The sequence below is a fragment of the Amblyomma americanum genome, chromosome 7 (genome assembly GCF_052857255.1).
Source record: "Amblyomma americanum isolate KBUSLIRL-KWMA chromosome 7, ASM5285725v1, whole genome shotgun sequence".
In the NCBI taxonomy this organism is placed as follows: Eukaryota; Metazoa; Arthropoda; class Arachnida; order Ixodida; family Ixodidae; genus Amblyomma; species Amblyomma americanum.
This window is the reverse complement of record NC_135503.1, coordinates 131,374,025-131,395,218: the sequence shown is the minus strand read 5'-3', so window position 1 is coordinate 131,395,218 and position 21,194 is coordinate 131,374,025. Positions and strand designations below refer to the sequence as shown.

The following is a 21,194-nucleotide window of genomic DNA, read 5'->3' as shown; positions in this document are numbered from 1 at the left end:
GCGCCACAAAATCACATGACCTCGGCGGCCCACCTAGGTTGCTTCGCAGCGGGTTTTCGCTCGCAATGACGACGACTTTGGATGCTCTGGAGGACGGGAGCCTTAACGCTATGTCGTTAGTCTTTTTGCCGGTGTATCTGTTCTAGTGCGAGCAGTGGTACTGGATGGAATACCTCGGGCTCAGTGGGAAACTGGACGATGGCGGAGGATAAGGCTAGGAAAGGAGGATATTATTACGCTGGTGACCGCCCCTTCATCCGAGAGGAGACAGAACTGTGTTCTGTAGCCGCATGCATCGGCCGCAATGAGTACCACCTTGATTCGAACCGCGAAGCTGCCGTTGTCAACGGGTCTAGTTCACGGAGGAGCACGCACCAGCAAGGGACAGCTGCGTGCGCATTTTCATTCCCGGGTATCTTTCTGCTGCTAGCCTTCTGAAGTTTTTGAAATCGCTCTTGATGAAACGCGCACCTTTCGTTATTTCAGCGACAAGATTGACGCAAAAACGCCTGAAACATTAATCTTGAAGCTGCCTGCAAAGAGCTGGGACCAGTATAAATGGATTGCATTATATAGCGTGACACCACAACAAACAACAATGTTAATGAAGTTCGACCTGCCCCCACCAAACAACCTGACTGTGCCGGCCACCATGCCTGCTGCTACTACCGGCAATCGACGCCTACGCGCAGTGAAGAGACGCGACCGTTCAGGACACCAGACCCTCAAAGGAGAAAAAAGTGAGAGAACACAAAGCATTGAACGTGCTTATGCAGAAAGTGCACACAGCTCTCGTAATGTGTGTGAAATCGAGGTGTTTTAGAGTGTTTGATAGATGTTCTTGCAATAAGCTGATTTATATGCGCGACCTGATGTTCAAAGTACAAGCAATGGGTTCCATAAAAATTTGCTTCAGTCGTTGATGACAGGCCAACTTCGTGTAAAAGTTTATTATTCATTCGTGGTTGACGGGCTTTCATTTTAAAGGAAACCAAAAGTCACTGGCCAAGTCTACAAGTTCGAGAGTTCTCGGAACCTCGTATGGCTTCCTTGATCACTACAGAATTCCATTCTCTTTTGGAATAGGCTTATTGCGAGCTGAATGAAAAGAACGGATATTGTCAGGTTGCATGAACATAACTGATAAATTACTGAAGCATGAAGGCCAGCATTTATTTGCAGCTGAACGGACGTTCTTGCATATCGGTTAAAGTATGAATTCAGGGGTTACTTCTAAATACCTAAATCAACTCTTTCCGTTACATGGCGGACCTGTTAGTATTCCGTGGCACGCTATGTAATCTGTAAAATCACCCTGTTACTTCATAACCGTGGTTATCCCACTCTAAATTGCTACTCACGGAAAGACCCAGGAATTTTTGTTCTTTGAACTGTATTTATTTCAGCACTACTATTATTCCCGTTCTGTTAATACTTCTCACCTTCCTCGTAATTAGTGATATGAAGACGCAATGGCTCAACCTTTAAATATATAATTGTGCACTCCTGGTGCGCAAAACTAAATAGGACGAGTGCATTGCTGCCGTAGTTACCCCGTAGTTACCCTCGTTTAGCATTACTCATACCCTGTGGGCATCTGCGAACTTCGAGCCTACATAATACTATGATTCCCAAGTAACGTTTTCTCTAGCCCGTTTTCTATGACTTTCAGTGTTAGTTTTGACTTGTCGACACTTCGCTGCGTTTCCGCCTATCAACGCGCAGGCAAGAAGGTGCTCGCGTGCACATTTGGAGAATCCGGCGTGACTAGTGCTACGGTGCCTGCGGATGGCATGTGTGACATCATGTTCTACACTGATGTGCAATACGACTGCGACAAGGATATCATTGTTCCGAGCGATGGAGGCCCAGCTTTCAGCGTTTTCAAGTCGGCGGCGAGCAAGTACACCAAGACAACCTTCGGCGCTTCCATGGCTACCGGGTGAGAGCCGCATAGAGTAGTTAGATGAGCCGGGCAGATGCTTAAAAGGCAGAAGGACGGCATACCGGGCTATTCGGTACACGTATGTAATGTTTTAAGCGCAGAAACGACATGGACACACAGGATAATACCTGCTGGTTTATTTGTGAGAACCGCAAATGTGTCCTCAAACACCGAACTGAGAGCACAAAAATGAGTGATGCGCATTTGCACCAAAAACAGCAGCAGGAATACATGTGCGGAATTACTATGGGACGCGCCTTTTTTGTTAATGACATTTCCGATGTACTGACAAATGTTTCTAAGTGATGCTATTTTTTTATTTAGTTGTTCAAGTCAGATTTTCGTCACTTATCGACCGTGGCACACGAGAAGGATGCAATACGATGTCAATGGAGCCCAGGCCAGGTTACCTCCCCTGGAGTTTTCAGTCCACAGCCTTCTTTGTGGTCACAATAGGTTTTGCCAAGACCTAGGAATTTCTAAGCAGGAAGGAAGCAAGGTGTTGCTCCAGCACAGTGCTTTGCTGCATTAGCTGTCAAGCGGGAGCTCGCGGTCGTTTTAGGGACCCCGAAGGCGTCGTATCGTAGTGTTGCTGATTCACGAAAGTGAGTATAAAACGACTGTTACTCAAGTCATGTGCGTGTGTAGGCGTGGTTTGTCAATAATTTGTCATAGCATGAGTTGGCCCAGGTGCAGAAAATCGTGCTTGACTCGGTGCAGTACTTGTGGGACGGCGTCTCTCTTCTGGTGCCCTTGTGGCACCTTGCGTAACTCTTGCGTGGTGCGCATTTGCACCACCCTCTTTGTTGCGATAATTATTAATGCCCGTCACCACCGCTAATACGCTCGTTTTTCCCCAGATCAATCACCGATGTTGTGAAGGAGAAGGAGTTCGAGCTGGCGTCGTCCCTGGACGAGCTGTTCAGCGCCCGACTGGTTCACTTTGGCATGCTCAACGTCGACAATGCCGAGGACTACGATGACTTAAAGGGGGCAGACCTGCAGTATCTGAAGGTGAGAGCACAAGCCTTGTCCCCACTACTGGCTGGTGGAAAGCCAAAAGTGGCCGTAATTGCCACGGCGAAAATTTAGCAGGGTGGTAGTTGTGCGGCACAGACATTGGATGTACTTCGCGTGTAGCCACGTGAGTTGATGCAAACGCGAGTTGATTATATCTTATCTCAAACGAAGAAACGGATTGGACCGAGCATGGGATGCTGAACGCATACAACCAGTGTTTAGTTAAATCAATGGAGTCAGGCTGGCAGATGAGGAAATTTGCAGGGATTGCATGGCCTTGGCCAGCTCAGAACAGTGCTCAACTCTCTGGAAGTCATGCCTACAATTGAGCCACACGCATTGCTAGATTTATATCGATGCTGCCAGTGACGTCGTCACCAATCACGGCGTGTCGCCGCATATTATCTCACCTCATAAGTGAGCAAAAGTCGCGTTCCACAATTATTTCTTCCTATAAAAGAATACACACCTTGCTGCATCTCACTGTGAGTAGTCTTCAGGTGACAAAATTATTCTTGTCACGTGCCTGTCTGTTGGGTTTTGCAAAGTGCGCTTTGAAGGAGAACTTCGTGCTTATTGTTAATTGTAGCCAGTCTAGTGAGATTGGTGAGTGTGCTCGCATGATTTTACAGTCTCAAGTTTCAGCTTCCCAACGCGTGCATGCGTGACTGGGTGAAATTTCTATCGACAGTTTTTATTCCTTCTTTTTCTGATGCCTCGTTATTACCGCTGTAAACTTACCGTAGTAACTACGGAGCACGTTCTACCTTTCTCATCCTTTTCTCGTGGCGCATCACGAAAATTACCTGCTATCCACCGTGCAAGCCATTTTTACGTGCACAAAAATTAGTCATGCGTCAGAAGTCTCGCCGCCGAAGTGTGGTTGGGTTGACACTGTCCGCGACTGCACGGGTTAAGATTCTCTCACAAACGTCTGCTTTCTCAAATGGCGTTACCGCATGGCGTTCTGTGACATCCACATGTTTTGGGCAAAGTTTTCAGTTACAGCGAAAGCTGGCAGAGCTTTGGTTTAGGCTGCTAGCTCTACATTCTACTGGAAATCTACAGCATCAACCGTAAGTTCTCTCAATAACTCCCTTATTAATTAAATTAAGCCTTGTAGGTGCCCATCAAATTTCTCAGGCGCCATAGTAGATACGGGAAAATTGCGGACGAATGCGCAACCCGAAGGCCACTGCGACGGGAATACAAAGGTTGGCTGTAGGAATGTAGGTAATGACGAGGGTGTAGGAATGGACAAACGTATAGAGGTTCAATGGCAGAATGCGGCACTATAGGGCTAAACTAAAGCTATAGCAGCTTTAGTTGAAGCCAGTAAACCTCGCTGCACAAAACTTCCTTCCCATGGTGTGATTTCCATATGAATTTACATCAAGTCAAGAGCGTGTGTGTGTCAGTCCTGACTACGGAAATTTTCACTGCCACTTAACCAGTGAATAGACGCAACAAGAAACTGACATTCGGAGGATGATTTATGCCCTCAGCAGCCTTTCCATTACTGGACAGCCATAGGCAAGGACTATCGAACAAAGCTTCAAAACAGGCACAAGACCGCTAAAACGAACATAAAATTATTGCTATGTCGAATCCGGTCTATTTATGTCCTCCTGCGCGCGCCGACTGTGCAGATCGTGGCCGACTTCCTGAAGACAAAGTCATCGAAACGACAGTACCACTGCGTCCTGGGAGTCTCGCTCCGAGACGGCTCTAAAGGCGATAAGATTCTGGACGCTGCAAAGAGGGCTCCTCGGTGAATGAGTATCTCTGATGTTGTGGAGAATCACACAGGACGGGCAACGATAACGGTGTTAAACTTAAAAAAACAATATCTTTGCAGGTCATTATACCCTCAGGCACCGTCGAAGCTAACCGTAATATAAACATGTTAGTTTTGGAGAAACGCAAAACAAAAATAAACCAGCATTTCAAAAGAAAAAAATGTACTAGCAAACAAACAGAACCTAGTTAACCAAACAAATGGTCAATGTATCGATGTCCAGAAGCGTGCATCATTTCATCTCGCATCAGACAATCGCTCGCGATAAACTTAACATCCTTGGTCGAGTTCGATTGGCGTGCTGTCTTTGAGATAGGTGACAGCATTACGTGCTATAGTTCCTTATCGATCCCTAAATTCGGCGCTTGTATAAGAGCCGTCAAGGTCTCCCATGCTTATGCATGTGGTGTTGTGAACAGCGTGCTACCAGATCAAAGCTATCGTGCTTTAACCAGGTTTTTTATCTTCTCTCAGAATTTTGTTGGTACGTGGCAGCATGTCGTTTCGCATTGTAAGATTAATTGCAGCGGGGGTCATCCTTGACCGCGACAGACCTGCTTACCCGAAAAATATTTAGTAAGATTGAAACAGGTAATCCAATCCGAGCTAAATACTGAGCGTTGGATTGGGAGGAATTGGGCTCAAGTAGCGGCGACGAAATTCTCAGTTGCCTCAGGTGACATTCTCGCCCGAAGCAACTCTGGGCTTAAATTTTGCTGTATGACTCAATACAAGACCAGGCTCTAATGAACAATATGCACCTAGCGAGATAGCCGCAAGGAGATACATCTATCATCACCGAATAATCTCTGAAGCGCCTGCCAAAAGAATAAGCTAACAGAAACGAAATTTTGCAACAGGTGTATTCTGCGCAACCTTCGTGAGCCTGATATGAGTGGAACCACCAAGGCTCTAATATAGTGCTTGTAGTTTTCGTACCCTTTTCTGGAGGATTCCATGCCATGTCCATATGTATTTACTCTTCGGTATGCACTCTCCGTAAGTACTCATTATGTTCCATATAGACTTCAGATAAGGCATAAAGAGATCGTGCAAAATTATAGGAATTGTCAAACAAAACGTTTCACCGGTCACTGATTCACTCCATTGTTGTGTGTTAATGTCTTCCTTTTCTGCCAGTGACTTCCCGGGACTGACCATGATCATCGTCAAGCTGCACACAGAGCGCGGGCAATGGCGACCGCTGGCCCCTAGCGCCTAACCCTGACGGAGTGGACGTGTCCGAACACAACGCCCTCTCCCTCGTGAGTGGCTGCGTCTGTGCACTTTCGTGCGTATGACCCGCCGCGGTTGCTCAGTAGTTAAGGCGCACGTCTACTGAGCCGGAGTACCTGGGTTCGAACCCGACCAAGGCGGGGCCAAAGGCGCCCGTGTGCTGTGCGATGTCAGTGCACGTAAAGATCCCCAGGTGGTTGAAATTATTCCGGAGCCCTCCACTGCGGCACCTCTTTTTTTAGGAAGACGAAGTCAGAGTGCTGTCGGGCTGTGCCCGCTCGATAACCTGCACTGCTATATCCTGGTATGATACCTCGCACCCTGGCTCAACACCTGACTGTTCACCTGGCATTCTGTCAGGCCTAACTCAGCAGGCCATACCTGCTGTGCAAGCCCTACCTGCTTCCTCAAACCTGGTGCCTTACAACCACTCTTCTGCTCCAGCTGCATCAGTACTAAGATTTCCAGATCCTCATGGACAAAGCACCCCTGATGCTTACAACTCAAGCCGTAACCTGCCACTACCTTCAGGTCAGGACGATTTTTTTATGATTCGTCAGATTCTTCTACTATCATCTACATGGACACTACTGCGAAGTCCGGAGCAGGGTCTAAGAGATTTATTCATGTGCCTTCAAAGCGCCGTCGCAGCTCAAAGCGGTCACTTGTGGGTGCAGATACTCCGAACGTACCTCAAACTCTTAAGCACAACCTTACGGTTATCATCAAATCACTTGATTCCGGGCACCGCACTACGTTCATTAATCCGCTGATATTGAGACAAGGTTTACAATCATTGGCTCCAGACGGCGTTTCTAAGTTCGGCTCAACAAGCGCCTACACCTTCTGGCCGTTGACACTCGTTCAGCGCACTCAACTGAAGACCTCTTGCAAATAACAAGCATAGCTGGTGTTGCAGATCAAGCCTACTAGCCTCTCCCAGCACCTGCGGCCTGGGTGTAATTAAGGGTGTTCCCCTGGAACTTTTTCAATCAGATATCTACTCAGCGCTGCTACAGAGAGCTCCGATTAAATCCGTCCGCCGACTTTGAAACTCACAAAATATCCACATTGTATTTGCGACAGAATCTGCTCCGCAATACATTATTCTCGAATATGTATATCGTATGTGCGAGTACATTGAAACACCACGGCAATGCACCAGATATCAACGCTTCGGTGATGTGGCTAGCGCTTGCCGATTCGCCCTGCGCTGCTCTCGTTGCGGTGGCAGCCATGACCGAAATGAATGTGTAAGTGATAACCTTTTGTCCTAACTTCGGTAAGCAGCATGAGGCGACGTTTTTTCGCTGCACTGCCGACCAAAAGCAGAAAATCGTCTACAAGTACAAGAACTCAAACAATGCAGACTATATGTGAAAAACTGATCTACTTGAGCAAAACGAAGTTCGGGAAAGTCGCCGCAGGAAAAATTCATTGCCGGGGAAGAAAGTTCCCCAATCACCGGACAAAGATAAAGCCAGACACCTTAGGATTCAGGACGTGGTTAAGTTTCCTCCTCATCCACCACGCCAAAATGTTGAGCCACCTCCCGTAGGAAGTACAAAAGAGAACACTCCACGGCAGCCACAGTATGCAACCTGGAACCACCCGCGCGAAGGGTCTATTCGCCCAAACTCCGATAGTACCAGTTCCCTACTGTGCTCGCTTGTGGAGGCTGTCCGCGCTTTCCTTACACTACATCCTCGCCGGTGGCGAAGGCCATCCTAACAATTCTTGATTTCATTGCGCCTCTTCTTGCAAAATGGCGGTAGAATTCAATAGACCAGCTACTCTCCCTAGCGTGCAAAGCATCCGTATCAAGGCCACCGTCTTCCAATGAAATGCCTGCAGCCTTCGTCCTCGACTGTCTGATTTCCGACAATTAGTTTTGAAGCACCGTTTCCCGATAATTGCCATCTTATAATCACGTCTGCGTACTACTATCAGTCTTTCAGGCTATACCGCTTTGAACTCGATGACAGGTGCTGACATCAGCAAAGTTCTTTTAGCTGCTCGGAAAGACATCACCTCTATTCCACAACCTATACCTACCGACTCACGGAATGAATATGTTGCAGCCACCGTGAAGATCATGAACCTGTCCTTCACAGTGATCGTTGGGTACATACCCTCGCGTGTCAACTTTGACGTCGACCGCCTTCAGGATATCGTACGCAGTACCCCTGCGTCGCATATCATAACGGGAGATTTCAACGCGCATCATCCTGTTTGGGGAGGCATCGGATCAACAGCCAGAGGAAGACAGTTAATTGATTTCGCACAGTCCAACAATTTCACTTTCCTCAACAACGGCCAGGCAACTTTTTATTAAGGTACAAGATCCAGTGCCCTTGACATTTCGATTTTCTGCTCATCTGTCGTCTTCAACAACCTGGTGTGTTGACATAGAATCTCATGCCTGCGATAATCTACCTACGTACATAGAGGTTGGTGATGCTATATTCACAGCAGCGTGTGGTACGCTACACGAATTAGGAAGTTTTCGCTCACACAGTTCAAAAAGTGGACCTCTCAAACTTCCATTATGAAAGCTTCATCGCTGCTGTAGCACTTGCTAAAACGTCCAGCAATAAGGTTACAACTCTATCAAAAGTGTACTCAACTGCAGATGCTGATTATGGGTGACTTCGAGCATTTCGCTGCAGACCAGAGAGACCAGCACGCAGAACAGATTGTAGAGAAAACATCAGGGTTGCTAGGCGCGCAACGAAACATGTTCAAGGTCATTTGGACAAGCTGGCAAAACGAGAATGGAGATCCCTTCGTGCGAAGCTTGATCCCAGAAATCCTCTTTCTATGGTATGGAGCATTGTACGCAGCCTCAATAGTCAGCCCGGCCCTCTAAATCCTTTTGACTGCGCAGCTGTAAATGCGAATATTTCTCGTCTCGATGCAGTGGAGGATCACTGCTCGATTAACAGCCATATCGGTGTCACTGACTCTCCAAACTTGATGAACTGTTCACTGTGGAAGCCCTTCACGCGGCTTTGGCAGCTACCTATAAAACATCGTGCCAAGGACCGGATGGTGCAAGCTACACTTCCCTTTCTCGCCTGAGAAGTAAGGCCAAGGTTCAGATGCTCGCAGTTTATAACATCTCCGGGGAGACCGGCAGCCTTGAAATGCGGTTCAAGCGTGCGCGTGTGATAGTTATCCTCAAGCCTGGAAAACCATCAATTGCGCTTCTAAGGTGCATCAGAAAACTGATTGACAAAATGGTACGCTCCCACCTTACCTGGGACCTCACGAACAGGGGAATTTACCCTTCGGCTATGTCTGGTTTCCGAAAAGGACGCAGATGTATTGACAACGTTATTGCCCTCGCAAATTGTCACACGCAGCAAAACAGAGCGGTCTATGATTATTGCTGTGTTTCTTGACGTCAAGAGAGCTTTTGACAATATCACACATGAAGCAATTAACTCAGCGTTTCAATCAATTTGCATCAGTGGACGGATGTATAATTGGCTGTGCGATTATCTGCACGAAAGATCGATTTTCATGTCAACGAGTGAAGGTGACACAGCTCTATGAAATATCTCCCGGAGTGCCACGGGGGGGGGGGGGGGGGCGATTTTAAGTCCCACCCTTTTCAATATCTCACTTGGTGGCTTGGAAAAATGCTTGCCTCCTACAGTTGAAATCTCTTTTACGCCGATGACATCTGTATATGGTGTTCCGCACGCAACAGGCGCATTGTGCATGCCCGATTACAGAGGGCAATAGGTTGCATAGAATCATTTTTAATAGGGGTGTGCGAATATCAAAATTTTCGAATACGAATCGAATACGAATAATTAGTTCTGAATATCGAATCGAATATCGAATAATCTAGGACAGACGGATTTAATCACTACAAAACATTTATTTGAGCATTCAAGAACATCACAGTTCAACTATCAATGAGTAAATGAACACAAAAGGTGTGTGCGACTGCACAAAAAGCACCAAAGTCTAGAACAATAATCTTAGAAGAGTGCAATTATCATAGAAAATGACTAGTACACAGCACTGATTAAGGCTATCTTGCCATAAGCACAAAAGCACGTTGCTGGGATGAACATTAAAGGTTGTCGCGAAGGAACACCAGCTGCTCCACATGGTGAGGCAGAAGTCTTTTCCTTCTAGCTGAAACGACTTCTCCAGCCACAGAAAATACCCTCTCACTTGGCACTGAAGTGGCGGGTATTGCGAGGTACTTCGTGCACAGCTTTGACAGACTAGGGTACCTGAAAGAACCCACGCTCCGCCACCAGTCGCATGGGTCACTGTCTCGTTTCAACAATGCCTCCTATGAGTAATCAGCAAACTCCCATCCTTCAGCAGAAACTGCTTCAGTTTCCACAGCATTTTTCACTAAATTGTCAAATGCATTCCAGACATTAGAAGACTGCTGTGCACAGAGTTCTGGCCTCTGTTTCTTAGCTTCTGTGTCAGGAGCACACCGGAACAGATTTTGTAGCACTAAATCTTTTAGCCATATCAGCTTTTCCTTGTCGGCTCTGAATACGGTGGATTTGAAGCGTGGGTCCAAAAACATGGCCAGGCATGCCTCCTTGTCCTCTGCATACAGGGGGAACCTTGATCTGATCGAGCATGCCAGGGCTGTATGAAATCCAGTAGTACCAGAGAAGTTTGCAAGATAATGCAGCATTCCAAAAATGAGTGGTATTTGAGCTGAAAGTGATGGATACGTATCTGTACTGGCGATAACAGTGGCTTCGAAGACTGGCTTGAGCGTTTCTACATATTCAGAAGCCTCTTTCCATTCCTGTGAACTGAGCCCATCAATGCTGTTGTCTGAAGTGGCAAGGTAAACAGTGACTGCCTCCTTTAGTTCCAAGAGACGAGATGGCATTAGGTACTGGCTGTTCCATCTGGTTTCTACGTCTTGCACCAGACGGAGAGGATCTTTGCCTGTTTTTTTTTGGTATTCTTCTAGCCTTTTTTGTGCCAATGAGCTGTGCTTATAGTGACCAACAATGTGTCTGGCCTTCTTGCACAGACGATCAATGGGCGGCGTACGAGATCTTGCGTCGTTAAGGGCTAGCTGCAGGGTGTGGGCGAAACACGATCGCTCAGTCCACGGGAGCCTCCTGACAGCGGCACGGATGTTGCGCTCATTATCTGTCACGATGTATTTTTCACAGTTGTCGGGTATCTCCCACTCACTGCACATCTCGTCCAGCATAGCTGCGATGTTTTCAGCACGGTGACTGTCAGCCATATGACGCGTGTTAAGCGTGAACCGCTGTATTTGAAAATTAGGAGCTAGGAGATGGCAAGTGAAGCTTACGTAGCTTTCGTTCGCTCGCGATGTCCACATATCGCTGGTAAAGGCAACAGCTACAGTTCCGCCTTCAAAAGCGTTGCTAAGCTCCATTTTCACCTTCTTCCGCGTATCGTCATACATGCGCGGAACAAGCACCCGCGAAAGTGTAGAGCGCGACGGTAGGCGATAGTTTGGAACAGCAGCTGCCAACAGCTCTTTAAACCCGCGGTCTGCAACGACGCTGCAGGGCTGCAAATCAAGCGCCACCATGGCAGCGACATTGCTATTTAGTGCTTGCGTCATCTTTTCTGAAAGCGGCTCTGTCGGGCGCACAAAGTCGGCCATGGTCGGCTGATCTTTCTCCGGCACACCTGCAGCCATCTTTCGATACTCTTTCATCTGGGCCGCATGCAGCTTCAAATGGTTGACAAGCGGCGTTGTCGTACCTGAAGGCGTTCGAAGCACTTTGCTGCACGTGGTGCACTCCGCCGTCGACGGCGATGTCTTCACAAAGTATTTCCATACAGCGCTCTTTCCTTTCCGGTTTCCACAACCTTGGTTCGCCATGGCACGAATCAGTCGGACGCTCCTCGCAGGTATAGCCACAAAGAAGCTCACCAGCACAATCAGCTACAGCATGGCCCGACGTTGCGCATTGCTCTGAGCGCCGCCATGTTGCTATGTCGATGTCGATAGGACTTGGGGACCGAAACGAACGACGGTGCCCGCAGTAAAATATTCGGCTAAATACGAATATTCGCGTCGCATCGAATATTCGAAACAACACGAATACTTGGTTTTCGAATCGAATACGAATACTAAAAATATAGTATTCGGTTAATATTCGAAAATTTCGAATATTCGCACAACCCTAGTTTTTAAGTAAGCGCGGTCTCGTCATGTCGCGAGATAAAAGCTCCGCATTTGCATTTTCGAGGCGCGATCTTTCACGCTACGTGCTGAAAGTGGCTGGTACCCCAAAACCATGTCACAAGCCATAAATTTCTAGGAGTGACATTTGACAGGTCACTCTCATGGTCGCCACATGTACAACAGCTTAAAATCAAGCTCTGCTCTTACGCCTCTATCTTTCGCATGCTCTCCACCAACAGAACAGGCTGATCTACACCTTGATTACTACACCTGTATGGTGCGCTCTGTGAAAGCCTCCTACGCTAGTCTACCAGCTTCTTCAGGGTATCTCACAAATATCAAACTCCTTGAAGTTATGCAAGCTAAGCCATTGAGAATCTGCCTCGGCCTTCGCAAGAACACCCACCTCCACAGTGGGCACTCTAGAGAGAGCAAACGTCTATCTGCATCAGTACTGCTAACCAAGGAGTTGCTTCGTGCCCAGGTGCGGTTTGTGGCTCGTGTGCCTCACCATTCACTCGCAGCGCCCTGTCACGACCTCCTCTTCACCTTCGAATTACAGAGCATGGCAGATCAAGACTTAAGTTTCTGGCATCAAAAGAAAAACACCCCCTGCCCTTACCTAAATATTTTTGTCTTGAACACATTTATGAATGCTACAGTGCGCAGCGCCCTGTCACCTCCTCCCCACGTTGGAAGTACACAGCATGGCAAATCAAGACAAGTTACTGGCATCAAAAGAAAAACAAACACCCCCGGTCCTGCGCTTAAATATTTTGCTCTTGAACACGTTTATGGATGCTACAGTGCATAGCGTCACATCTACACTGATGGCTCTGTCACATGCTCTCATCAGCGATTGGCGTTCGGGTTCTGGCAACGCGCACCACAATTTCGACTACTGCTACCGAGCTACTGCACCTCGACTACTGCTACCGAGATGGCTGCTCTGTGAGCAGCATTTAATTACATTCTCCAAAAACGACCAACAGCGTGGGTTATTTTCAGTGATGTGTGTGTGTGTGTGTGTGTGTGTGTGTGCGTGTGTGCGTGTGTGCGTGTGTGCGCGTGTGTGCGCGTGTGTGGGTGTGTGTGCGTGCGCGTGCGCGTGCGCGTGCGCGTGTGCGTGTGCGTGTGCGTGTGTGTGTGTGTGTGTGTGTGTGTGTGTGTGTGTGTGTGTGTGTGTGTGTGTGTGTGTGTGTGTTCCTCAAAACCAGTATTTTTTCTTCCTTGTGTTTTTCATTCTCTTCTGCGCCATTGTCTTCCTATGAGGGACTTTTTTGTGATACTTAACGCTCTACTTCGTTTTAATCAAATGTTGCTGCCCAGTGTGAAGAAAAATAATTTAGCTTAGAGAAAAGAAAAGGCGCAGTAAACGTCTGGCCCTCGGTGGACACCTCCACCACGCAGTGAGTGCGATTATGCCGCCGCGTTGGCTCAGTGGTTAGGGCGCTCGACTACTGATCCGGAGTTCCCGGGTTCGAACCCGACCGCGGCGGCTGCGTTTTAATGGAGGAAAAACGCTAAGGCGCCCGTGTGCTCTGTGCGATGTCAGCCCACGTTAAAGATCCCCAGGTGGTCGAAATTATTCTGGAGCCCTCCACTACGGCACCTCTCTCTTCCTTTCTTCTTTCATTCCCTTCTTTATCCCTTCCCTTACGGCGCGGTTCAGGTGTCCAAAGATATGAGACAGATACTGCGCCATTTTCTTTCCCCAAAAACCAATTAATATTATTATTTCTTCGGCAAATTTTACCCCGCATATTCATCGAAAATGAAATTTTATATTTTGAGGAAATGAAATAGCGGAGTAAATTCTCTCACATCTGTGTGGTCACTAGTACAGCGCTCTGAAGGAAGGAAGGAAGGCAAGAGTAAAAATTGAAATTCCACGAGGGGAACATCAGAGAGGACACTAGAGTGTTTTAGTTTCACGTACGCAGAGGGTTCACGTACGCAAACGTGTGAAGTCTACGTAGCCTGCACGCAGGTGGTTTGAAACCCTTATAGTTAAACGTACGCGAAAAATGCCGCGCTTTACGCCTAGCGCCACCTACTAAGAAACACACTGGTTGTAGCCCAAGTCATCCAGGACAAGTCTTTAAGCCAAGCCATTCAAAGCGAGACCGTTGCTATGACGACGACCAACGCTACTTTGTCAGGCTTAACAGCTGAAAAATCGCCCTACTGTTTGAAAAACAAAAGCTGTTTGTCGCTTGAAACCTTATGCGAGGGTAAGAATGGGCAAATCGAAGCCGAATACAGCAGTTTAGAACGCGATATTGCGTCGAGGGATTAGCGACGAAGCTGTTATCGCTGTGAAGCGGCGGGCAGGGCGCCGCCATGTTTGTCAACGCTACGTAGGCAAGCAACGCAAAGACCGCAACGTAAAAATAGAGAGTTTTAGTTTCACGTACGTAGAGGGTTCACGTACGCAAACGTGAAAAGTCTACGTAGCCTGCACGTAGGTCGTTTGAAAACCTTATAGTTACACGTACGCGAAGCACGCTGCGCGTTACGCCTAGCGCCGTCTACTAAGAAACACAGACACTGGTTGCAGCCTAAATTATCCAAGACAAGTCTGTAAGCCAAGCCATTCATAGCGACACCGTTGCAATGACGACGACCAACGCTACTTCGTCAGGCTTAACTGCTGAAAAATCACCCTTCTGTCTGAAAAACAAAAGCTATTTGTCGCTTGAAACCTTATGCGAGGGTAACAAAGGAGCAAATCGAAGGCGAATACAACCGTTTAGAACACGATATCGCCTCGAGGGATTAGCTACGAAGCTGTTATCGCTATGAAGCGGCGGGCAGGGCGCCGCCATGTTTGTCAACGCTACGTACGCAAGCAACGCAAAGACCGCAACGTAAACATCCGAATCTCACGTACGTACGTGAGACTCGCGCATACCCGTTGCGTTCTGCGCATGCGCACTGGTCACCCGTAAGAGCTCTACGTACGTGGAGCCTCTGCGTACGTGAAACAAAAACTCTCTAATACGAATCTCACCTACGTACGTGAGACTCGCGCAGACCATTTGCGTTCTGCGCATGCGCACTGGTCACCCGTAAGAGCTATACGTACGTGAAGTCTCTACGTACGTGAAACTAAAACTCTCTACTATGAATAAACATGCTGACTATATAGACTCGCACATGAACCATGAAGTTAAGGAAGCGATGAAAAATGGATGGGAAGAGATTGCGCGCCAAACCAACTGTTACTGGACGGAAGTGTAACCTAAATGCGGCTCGCTCGCCATTCCAACTCGTGTGTTCAGCTTTGATGGTCCAGTAATTAAAACTGCTATTGCGCCATAACAATCATGGACCGGCCTTTAGCTGGGACAATTTTGATAATTCGGACAGATAAGATTAATGGCGCGCACTGCAGCTGACACAGCGCTGCCTGATACTCGTAAACGAGCATGATCCATGTGAACCTATATAGCTTGTTCTTTCGCATCTGACAACCTCCGAACGAACTGTGCCAGTACTGTACAAGAATGTCATCATAATGTAACGGAAGGCAGTAGACTGCTCGACGCTCGCTTGCGGTTGAATGCTGACACGGATAGTCACCTGTCGGACAATAAAGGTGATATTGATGAATAAATACAGCTAAAATAAACATTCCTTCCGCATATCGTTTCCACTTTATAGGACGCCATCTTACAGTACGCCACGGCAAGATATGTCAATAGCTGTTTGTAGTCATACCAGCAGATAGCGTTTAGGCACAGGAAGAGCTTAAGGCAGCATCAGCGTTCAATACCTTCCTCACAGTACTTCTCTACAATTTTCATATAGAAACAGATGCTCCAGACAAAAGGCAATGTCCATGCTACTTCAATGACTTTTCTGAAAACAGCAAGATCCCTTTTGAAAACCTGAATGAAGGAAAATTACATCTGAAAAATTGAACCTTCAACATGCAACTTAATGATCGAATTTGATATCCATATATAGACAGTGAGCTTAAAATCTACTCGAACTATTTTTACTTCCCAAACGCTTACTGCTAAGAACGAACACTGAAATATCAGTTGTAGAGGATCCAATTCCAGAGCCGCCACCGCCTTAGCGTTTTTCCTCCATAAAAACGCAGCCGCCGCGGTCGGGTTCGAACCCGGAAGCTCCGGATCAGTAGTCGGTTAGGGCGCTCGACTACTGATCCGGAGCTGCCGGGTTCGAACCCGACCGCGGCGGCTGCGTTTTTATGGAGGAAAAACGCTAAGGCGCCCGTGTGCTGTGCAATGTCAGTGCACGTTAAAGATCCCCAGGTGGTCGAAATTATTCAGGAGCCCTCCACTACGGCACCTCTTTCTTCCTTTCTTCTTTCACTCCCTCCTTTATCCCTTCCCTTACGGCGCGGTTCAGGTGTCCAACGATATATGAGACAGATACTGCGCCATATTCTTTCCACCAAAAAACCAATTATTATTATTATTCACTTCGCAACCGGCCAATTATTACGTTTGTATCGTAGGAATCTCCGGTGTGGCAGGCATGCAGCTGCATAGCTGCTTCAATTTGTATGTGTACACCGCCGCCACCTCACAGCACGATTTACGTGCTGGCTTTCTGAAGCAGTCAGCCAGTTTCTTGTCTTCCTTTCTTCAAACCCAACGGAGGGCTTAGCCTGCGAATAAGTCAACGCTGGGTACTAGAATACGTTTCGTGCTAGCGGGCCCTGGGATCTGTTAAGTCTGCCGGAAATGTGATCGAACCCAAGACCACCTGCGGAAGAAAAGTGAGCGTATACACACCATAATGGACCTATGAAACGCCCAACAAGGATGTTTCCTGTGAAACATATAAATGGGCCAGTCACGCCACACCTCTCGGCTGCTAATGCCAATCTGCTTTCGCCTATTAATGCGATAAGCCTGTCAGCTTATATGTAATAATTTTTTTGCATTTCAGTCTTTCACTATTTGACAACGCATTTCTTTCCAGCCCAACTTATTCTTAGGAAGAATTCAATATTAGATTTAAGTAAGGACTTAGGTACTTAAAACCAGGGCATCTTGGTAACTAAAATTTACAATGGTGTCTGATGCAGTCTAAGTCTGTAGTAAAGCTGCGTCCATTTTCCTGACCACCACACAGGATGCTCCTGATAAAAAAACTATCAGCGCAGAAATATCTATGCCTCTGACAATAATAAATCGCCCTGAGGGCTCAGCGTATCGTTAACAACCACTGGTTTTGTAAGATGTACCTTAATATAGCAGTATCTAAGCAGATTTCTCTAACCCTGCGTTTGGTGCGTGGTAGCCTTAGCTACTTCAGGACAATAAAACTACCAGCAGCAGCCAGCTCCGTGGTGGGTCTGGAAAGTCAGTCGTCGGTCATCCTCCCTGCCTTTTGTAATCGTCGTACATGACTTGGTAGATATGCAGCTTTGACTTCGACAGCTGATTTTCGCCTAGTCGTACAAGCAAAAAGAGGACGCTTAGTTTGCTAATCGGACGTGATATAAATTCTCCTCTGCAGCCCGCCAATGCCGCCGCAAGGTAGCCCCTGCAAACTATCGTGGTTCCGGCGAAATATGGTTATCTTCATTGCAAACCAGCAAATTCTAACTTTGTTCTCCTCTGTCAGAATATAGCCAGCACCCATTCGGCGTTCTACCATTCATCTCAGCGTGCTCTCAAGTACTGAGTGTAAACGCTTAATGACGGCAAGGACAATGGAAGCCAATTTTTTTATGTAGGTCTTGAAGAAACCTTAGTGATTTGCGGCTCTCGCACAATGAAACTAAGTCTAGCATTCGGCTTGAAACGAGTGATGGTGTAGAAGGCAAGCCCTCATTTCCCAGCCCCCATCTGAATTCACTTGTTCTCCATTTTCTGTTGATATATTTCCTTAATATCATTACAGGTGCAAAATTCCGCGAATCTAATTATCTTACCTGCTCGGTACTCACCCTTGTTCGTCTGCTCGTGCTACTCTATTCTTTATTCAGGCCCTTATCAAAGACGACTTGAGGAACGAGCTGACGGACATAGCTAGGCGTGGACGGTACGCGCTCCTGTCATTCGCCATGTACGCGAGGAGCTACCATATGAAGGCTACATGGAATGAAGCCTCAGCCCGAGAAATGTCCGAGAGCACCCTCAACATGGACTACGCGGCGGAAAGTACGTGGATGAAAGTCATCATGCGTATACGTAATATTTGTTACCTACATTAACGAATGATGTTCTGCCCCGCTGAACTCTGTGCACGCATTAGAGAAGATTGAGGGCGTATAGAGAAAATGCAGAATGCTGGCTCCATAAGTTACCTTCAACTATGGTAGAATGTATCTGTCACATACCTCTAGGTTATGGTTGGCGGCTTACCAGAATCCTTCAAAAGGAAAGGGTAACCAACTTTGTCTTTACAGTGCTAACCTATGCGGCAAAAACGTGTAGCGTATGGAAAGGAAAATGACGGGAAGAGAGCAAAGATAATCAGTGTACAGGTGCGAGCAAATTTTTTCCTAGTCAAAATAACGATTATGAGAGGGATGAGCAGGGATATAAAGGAAAGGCAAACACTATCGTGGTGAATAACGGTCTGGCATGCTGTCATTTTCTTTCTATATAACGTTAACATCGTTCACTAAATTTCGACTTTCCCAAAATTACACTTAGCTTTATTATAAGCTCATGTGGAACGCTTCACTACAACTCGCACGTTTAAGTACTATTTCCTTCTGCAGTGGTTTCGACGTTGTTGCTTATCATGATGGCTGAAGGATTGTGTGAGCAGGAGGCATCTGATGGCTTTTTTAAGTGCTGAGCCATGAATCGATTAATTATCAGCACACCTTCTTTCCAATTTGAAAGTGTGCAAGATGAAGACCGTGAAGGACGTCACCGAAGAAGAGACGGTCTATGCGGCTGACGAGCACAAGAAGTTCCTCGCGCTCTTCGACACGGCAGTCACATTTAAAACTAAGGTAAACGACCTGCGCCAGGCGAAAGGCTAAAAAATAACCTTATCGTTTGTGGTTGTGTAGCACGGCGCGGAGGGGGGCACTGCGTTTAAGGAAGGAAAAGAGTACGTATTTTTTTCCCACTTCAGAACTTCAGAGCACACTCTGCCGTAAAACATGGTCGCAAATTACGGTAAGAGACTTCACAGACATCACCGTCATTTGTCATTTAGCGTTCCGAATAATGTGCAGCCAGTTCAATCTGTAGGCCTGATTTCGCCAAAACTTTATTATTGAAAGCGAAGCACACGACCTAAATACAAGTGATCCAAATATTAAAATCTCTAAAACGGGTGACGGTGCGGCACCACGCCTTCATTATCTGTGGACAGAGTTTTTCCTGCCTCACGTTAGGAGGGCTGCTACGCTAATTTAGCGGTTAAGAGCGAATGATTGGAATTGATTGCAATATAATCGCGTTGAACTGGGAGAAGCAACCGAGATTGGTAAACAACTGAATACTGTGGACTATCAATTAAGTCTTGTCAACTAACGTGACCTTGTTCTTGCAGTAGCGTTGAAACATTTGCACCGACGTTACCGCTTTATGAATTTGTTCAAAGCAGTAAGAGTTATCGCCCGATGTGAAGCCGCAGGCAGAACCGGGATACCTATCCTTGTTGCGCAGCTGCTACGCGGATCACTGCGACAGTTTTGCAGGTTCTGGAGGTGATAGTTGTCAGGAAATGGGATTTTCACTTGGCCTCGCCTTACTATTGAGTATTAAATGCTTGACTACAAGAACTGGGAACATGATTTTCATTTATAAGCGTAATATTGCATGTAGCAGCAGTGCAAGCCTGTACGCAATGGAAGCACCCCCAAGCAAGTACAAGTGGTCTGAAGGAGAGCCTGCTGTTTGCAAGGAAGTTTGTAAATGTAAAGGTTGTCTTCAGCATCACCTTGGTAATTATTCATAAACGAAGGTGATTGCCCACCTTGGCCAACCGAGACGTTCACGTAATCGCATTTGGCCAAATGGCTTTCACGCGTGTCATGCCTCGCAAGTCTCAAGCACTGCATGAATTTCCAAGATTCCACTCAATTGTCAGGCTTCACTTGCTACGACACGGGCTTTAGTAAGCAAAAAGGGTCCCACATACTACGTGTGGAGTTGTGGAATAAGAGCATTCGAAGTCGCCTAGACTCTTTTGAAGCTACAGATTTTAGCATTTGAGCGATTCATTCTTGCAATAATTCATCATGTTCGCTGTTTATTTATCCTAAATATCTAGTCAAATAGCCACTAATCTTGGAATGAAAGATTAAAAGGGAGGAAAGGTTGCCATTATAAGGGATCATCGTCATGGATCGTGACATGAAATTCGCAATAGATAGCAGAGTGCTTAATTCCCTCTCATCTCCTTACCGTCCACAGACTCAGGCCAGGCTGAGAGTGATGCCGAATGTCTACACCGGACTGGCGGTGTACAACATTGAGATGGACGACTCCAAGGACACCTGCGGCAAGGGAAAGTTCGCCCGCCTCAAATCCATTAAGGCAGCGCTCGGGGCTTGAACACAGCTTGGTTAGGGGGTCTGAACGCAAATGGGGCGGCCAAATGAAACTTCGCACTGCTACTGGTGTGTTTGCGTTTCTAATGTCACTGGCCACGTAATGCTAGTTTTTTTTGCATGTAAGCATCGGAACCATGCAGGCGAAGGTAAACAATGGTCAATAGCTGCATCAGCAAACTTCACTCCTTGCTGCGCTGAACTAGGCTGCCTTTGCATAAGCACTGGTAGTCATGAGCCTGTGCACACCAAAGACTGCAAAAGTATAGACTGTAGGCCTGATTTCACCAAAACCCTAGAATTGAAAAGCGAACAACACGACCTAAATGCACGTGATCGAAGTATTCAAATCTCTAAAATGGGTGACGGTGCGGCAGCACGCCTTCATTATCGTTTGGAAGGTGCAGGCTGGCTTTCGATCGACCCTCATGTCAGCGTGTGCACATGGCATTGTTGTTCCTTCGATGCTTCTGACCGTGATAACTTTTTGATCATGCTTTACCTTGTACAAGTTATAAAA

At 47.0% G+C, this 21,194-nt stretch overlaps 1 pseudogene; it reads left to right on the top strand.

The window, feature by feature from the left end:
* The first annotated feature begins 598 nt into the window (after positions 1-598).
* Positions 599-20,684, top strand: LOC144098058 (uncharacterized; annotated as a pseudogene).
* Positions 20,685-21,194: the final 510 nt, after the last annotated feature.